Source organism: Fukomys damarensis, unplaced genomic scaffold (assembly GCF_012274545.1).
Source record: "Fukomys damarensis isolate Sample0158 unplaced genomic scaffold, DMR_v1.0_HiC HiC_scaffold_26, whole genome shotgun sequence".
NCBI lineage: Eukaryota > Metazoa > Chordata > Mammalia > Rodentia > Bathyergidae > Fukomys > Fukomys damarensis.
This window is the reverse complement of record NW_022900938.1, coordinates 28,235,577-28,242,245: the sequence shown is the minus strand read 5'-3', so window position 1 is coordinate 28,242,245 and position 6,669 is coordinate 28,235,577.

Here is a 6,669-nt window from a genome sequence, read left to right as displayed (position 1 = left end):
ATTCATTTTCTTCTGGATGGTAAAAACATGGTAAGACCAGTGAATCTCATAAGCAAGAGCCCATTTCCTCACTTATTTGGCTGTAAAATATGTATTTTCACCAGAGGCAAGGCTGTGTGGAATTCCATGATGATAGATGAGTCATTATGTAAGTTCATGGGTTATAGTTTTGGCAGAAACATTTCATGTGAGGGAGACAAATCCATACCCAGAATAAGTATCTATGCCAGTAAGGACAAAGTGTTGTCGTTTCCACGACAGAAGTGGTGCAATATAATTAACCTGCCACCAGACACAGGCTGGTTGCCCCTGCCAATGGTGCCATACTGCAGACTCAGTGTTTGTCTTTGCTGTTGGCATAGTGGGCATTCAGCAGTGGCTGAATCAGCCTTTGTGAGTGGAAGTCCATGTCGTTGACCCCATGCATAACCTCCCTGCCACCATGACCACTCTGTTCTGGAGCCCATTGGGCAATGATATTGGGCTAACAAAAGAGGTCGACTGACATCCACAGAAGGATCATCTTCTGCTGAAGTCACTTTTGGGATACAACTATTTTTGCCTCACTTGCCCATATAGAGATGTCTATCCAACTCTCCCTCAGATATCTTCTGCACCAATTTTTATGTAATGTTACTTCTAAATTCCTGCCCATCCAGCCAGACCACTGGCTAAAATTCGAATAAGTACACAGTATTATGTCTGACCATTTTTCCTTTCAGGTAAAATGTACTAACTACCAGGTACAATGCCCAAAGTTCTGCCCACTGTGAAGATTTCCCTTCACCATTGTCCTTCAGGGATACTCAGGAAAGGGGCTATAATACTGCAGCTATCCACTTGCAGGTAGCACCTACATAACATGCAGAAACACCCATGAACCAGGCCCTAGACTTTTCTTCCTCTGACAGCTGATCATGTGGTACACACAAAGTCATAGGTGCATTCTGGCAGATAGAAGGCAGTATAGCAGGAGTAGGAACCATGGACATCTGGGCAATGTCTCCCTGTAACTTACTTATGCCTTTGGAACCTGCTCTGGTTCCATCAACTATATACCATTTCCATCTAATGATGGACTGTTTCTGTGCATGTCTGATTTTATGACTCAATGCATCAGATAATATCCAGCTCATAATGGGCGAGTCAGATCACATGATAACCTGTTGTTGCATATTCAAGCATTTCATTTTCACTAAGGACCAGGAGAGGTGAAGAGCAGTTTTTCAAAGAAAAGTAATTGTCTAAAGATGATGCTAGAGCCTTGCTCCAAAATTCTAAAGGCCTCTGCTGCGATTCATTATTGAGGCCAGCTAGAAACACCAAATAGCATCCTTCCCTGCCACCAACACCTTGATCTAAGAGATCAAATGGCCCCTGTGGCAAAGCAGCCTGTTCAAAAGCTTGGACTTACTGCAAAACCTTTTCTTGTTCTGAGTTCCACTGGAAACTAAAGCTTTACAAGACACTCAGTAGATGACCTGGAGCAAAACACCTAAGTGAGGAATGTATTGCCTCCAAAATCCAAATAGGCTCAGTAGTCATTGTGCCTCTTTTTTGGTTGTAGCAGGAATCAGATGCAACAACTTAGCTTTTCACCTTAGAAGGGATATCTCTACATGCCCCCTGACCCACCGGCATCCTAGAAATTTCACTGAAGTAGAGTGATCTTGAATTTTAGTTGGATTTATTTCCCATCCCCTGGTGGATAAATGCTTTACTAACAAATCTAGAGTGATGGCTGTCTCCTGCTCACCTCCACCAATCAACATAACATCATCAATGTAATGGACCAGTGTGATACTTGGAGTGAAGGCAATCAAGATCTCTGCAACCTAAATTGTGACAAAGGGCTGAAGAGTTAATATAGCCCTGAGGTAGGATATGAAAATGTACTGCTGGCCTTTCCAGATGAAATAGAATTGTTTTAGATAGGCTTAATGGATAGATATGGAGAAGAAGATATTTGTCGAATCAAGAGTTGCACACCAAATGCCAGGAGACATGTAATAAAGCAGCTGCAATTGGAGTCACCATTTGATTCACTTTATTGTAATCTAGTTTCATTCTCCACTTTATGGTAATCTAGCGTCTTCTGCATAGGCAAAATTGGAGAATTAAATAGCGAAGTGATGGGAATCACTACCCCTGCAACCTCTGAGTCCATGATAATGACACTAATCTCTGCAATCCTTCCAAAGATGTGATGGTGGTTTGGGTTTATTATTTTACCAGATAAAGGTACCTCCAATGGTTTCCACTTGGCCTTTCCAGCCATAATAGCTCTCATACTATAGGTTAAGGAAGTAATGTGAAGATTCTTCCAATTTTGCATTATGGAACAAGGGAAATGATTACAGGATGGATTTGAGGGCCTACTGGACTCACTATGAGTCAGATCTTTGGTTAAACTTCATCATTACCTGACATCTATAGGCCATACTCTTATTGGAGGGCCACAGTGATGTTTTTGGACCCTCTGTAATCAGCATTAGTTCAGGACCAGTGTCCAGTAGTCCCTGAAATGTCTGATCATTTCCCTTCCTATGCTGACAATCACTCTGGTGAAAGGCCTTAGGTCCCCTTCAGGGAAGGATGGGAGAAAAAGTGACCATATAAATTCTTAGTGGTGCATCAGGGTCCTTCCTCAAGGGCACCTGACTTCCCCTTCATTCAAGGGGTTTTGGGTCTGTAAACTGGCTCAAATCTGGGAACTGGGTGAGGGGCTATGATTCCCAGTCACCATGATTTGAAGCAGGTTTCTGTCAATTTGCTCTTACATTGTTTTGATTATATGAATGTAGTAAAACCTTTGTAAGCTTCCTCTCTATTTCACTTTTGGGCACACTGTAGCTAATCAGCCAACACCATAGGTCTACATGTGTCAGACCCTTCTGATCAGTGTTTGGCTTCTGTTGTCCATTACAGTAAGTACGTTCACTTTGCTTTGGCAATTAAGTGCTGTCACTTGACCCTGCCACTCTGGATTCAATTAAATCTATTGCCCTAAAGTTTCCCAGTTTAATAACTGTGGTCCTCACTGTAAGGTTTGGCATACAGAGAAGAGCAATGACAGGGTTCTTCTGGGATGCCCCTGCTTCCCTCATGAATCTCTTTCACAACGTGTTAGTGATGCTGCATTTTCTGGATCATCCTACTGTGGTGGATTGATTTGGACAATCCACTGTTGCATTCCCATTCCCCTAATCCTCTGAATCCCCTAATCAACAGTAAACCCAAGGTTTTTCTAAATAGGGAAGGGTGAAAGGGGTGCAGGGAAATCAAGAGGTATGGGGAAAAATAAGAACCAAGATACACCATGTAATGTTACAAGATCCCAGTGATAAATATAACTGAATTGTTTGCTTTAAATGTACTGATAAATTCAAAGGGGGGGCAGTAAATCACAGAATATCCAGGATTTCTAACTCATTCACAGTAGGCCATCTTTTGATCCAAATGGCCAAATAATTACTTTCTTTCTCCCTCTCTCTTGCTTTCTTTTGTTTTTGTTTGTTTTTTTTTTTTTTAGAGACATTGTCTTGCTATACATTTAGACTGTCCTGAACTTACTATGTAGCCCAGACTGGCCTCCCATTTGTAATAATCCTCCTGCCTTTGCTTCCTGAGTGTTGGGATTAAAGATATGCAGTGCCACACCTTGCTCATCCAAACAAACTATTTTTTTCTCCACAACCTGCAACATTAAATTCAGAAACCATGCATAATGAACTCATATGACAAACTCAGCCTGATGTGTGTTTTTGCCACATTATCCAACACCCATAAAATCCATTCCCACCCATACTCACCAGGCTTCTGCCTATAAAGTCAGACAACTGAAGAAATTCTTTGGGAGGATGGCAAACCTCCTCCTGGGTCACACTTTGTACCTCACCCTTAGAAGCCTTCTCTGAGTTGAGCCTGGTTATAGGACTACAGGAAAAAGTTAATGGTGAGGATGGGTCTTGAGGAGCGTCAGCATTATCATGCTTGGTCAACACAGGATCAGTTTTCTGGAGTAAATCCCATACCCAGAACTATGCCAAAGCAATTTAGTAGGGCATTTTTCACTCAAGTTGACACAATCAGATAACTATCACAGACACATGTAGAGTATTTGAAAAAGAGGAAACAATGGAATGAATATTTATGGATTGTGACTCGAGAGCCCTGAAGGACTTAGCGGCTGGACCTGAGACAGAGGAGAGGCAGGGGAGGTCTACACAAGCCCTGTGATCACAGGGTCTTAGGTACATTTGTCAAGGCTGATCACCTATTTATGTAAGTCCTCAAATTCTAAGTTCCAGGGCTGCCATTTAAAGATTCTACACTGAAATATGTATCATGTGATTAGTTAAGTTGTGATTAGTTAAGGTTTATTTCAAAATAAAGACTTTCCATTTAGTAGATAGTATTGCTTTTTTATTCCTTTCTTTTTTTCTTTTTTTGTTTTACTGCTTTTTTCAAAGAAGTGAGAAGGAATAAAAAGATCAGAGATCTTTAGAACAGAATATGCTTATATAGTGATGAATGTGATGTGACAAATTTCAAATTAGAAGTCTGAAGTAACTTCCCAAAAAACTGGACATTCTGAGAGTGTATTATTATATGAAAATAGCGAATAGAAGTTGAATGATAATACTTTGAAGAATAATAATATATATTGTAATCATTATGCACTGAAAATGTGTACCAATGAAAATAAAAATTTAATACAAAAAGAAAAAAATAGAATACTACAAGTTATTGTATTTTTTTAACAAAAATTTCAGAAAAAGGGCCAGGGATTTTCCTTAGTGGTTCAGCCACCTGCTTTGAAAGCACAAGGTCTCGATTTGATCCCCTCTACAAAACAAACAAACAAAAAATCAGAAAGTAATACATTTAACTCGAGATTATTTTTTGTTTTCTGCTGGTGAGTCTGATGATAACCCAAGATTATTCTTAAGATTTATTCTTCAAGTTATTATTTTTTTAGTCAATGTTGCACTTTGACAAGTCTTGGCAACCTAATTACTTATAGAAAGTTGGATGATAAAGTTGCCTTTTAACCACCATTTTTTGTACCTCCCAAAAGGCCTGAAAGCTTCCTAAAAATATTCCAGTGGAAGGCAATATGAGTTAGATAGATACATGTCATGAGCCAACTTCCCCACAATTCCACTAAGCCAAATTGTCTAAGCATCCTGTCTGGCTGGAAAGAGCAATCTCTTTCTCACTCATTTTTTTTTCCCCCTTTGGAGCTAGATTTAACTTTGAGCTTTTTTCTGGAATCATAGGGTTTGTCTCAAGTAGAACTGAACTACAAAGCAAAAAAGTAATTGGAAATTATAAAGTACTTACGCTGAGTCAGCCCAAGCCAAAACCATGTACTTAAATAAATATTTCCAAAAACATAGGACAGAAATTCTGCTGTCATCTGAGATCCAAACCTTCTGCAAAGGACAGTGGAATGCAATATCCAGATGCACTAAGAAGAGAATGTTTGATACCTAATTCTAAGGGAAAAGATTCAGGAAACAACTTGCATAAAGCACGGTTTTGGGATCTTGACAGAACTCATCCCTGGTCACCTGCTGTGATGCCCGAGGCAAAGAAAACTACAGGTTCATTTGCTGAGGAATCTGGAAAGAGTCATGGAGTTGGTGTCAGGGAGCAAGGAGAGTCATTTAGGGTCCTGTGTGGTTCTTGAAAATGTCAACCTAGGCAAGTTGAGGCATATAAAGTATGAGAACATAGGGTTTGTTAAAGCCAACGTGAGGATGGTAATCTGGGAATCAAATTCTGCTAACCAGAATAAATATTCTGAAATGGCATCTGTTGGGTCAGGTTTATAAACTTGAAAATAGTAGGAAAGAGTTGTGGCAAACCTGCTCTTACAGTTTTATAGGTCAAGTAAAATAGCATAGGTTTTTCATTGATTGTCAGTCACTTACGTTACACAGTCCAGGTAAAAATTGTGATAAATAGCAGCAAGCAATTTCTCAAGTAATTTGTTAATCTAATGACATCAATACATTTACACAGGAACTAAATTGATGTTGTTAAAGATTTTTTGTTGTTGTTGGTACCAGGGATTGAGCTCGGGTCCTTGCGCTTGCAAAGTAGGCCACTGAACCACTGAGCTAAATCCCCAGCCCCAAGTTAAAGATTAAATTAACCAGATCACGGGACTTTGGAATCTAAAAGGCCTATTCTACTAGCCACACACTTTATACCTACCAGGCTTGATAGGAGTTTGCATGCCCTCTTTCTTATTATTTATGTTTCCAGGACAAAATGATCTAAAGTCTGACATTACTTCATTTCGTAAAAAGAATAAATGTTCCACTGAGTTGAATGAGCAAGTTTATTTTATAGATAGAAAAGGGCTAAAAGAAGCATTAAAAAAAACTCCAAACCCAATTGATGATTCAAGGGTACTGTAATACTTTTCATTGTGAAACAGAGAGAAAACTACAGAAAAATAACTGATTTCTTAATATTAAATGAGGTCAGATTACCTTTTATGTAAGGATTAAAGCTGTAAGAACTTAATTACCATGACATTTGAAACTGATCTGACTGGGAAATTTGACTGATTTTTCTTGAATTCTGGTTTCTCTCATTCTAGTTTCAGCTTGGTGATATGAAATTTTACTGTGTATAAATTTAATTTGATCTTTA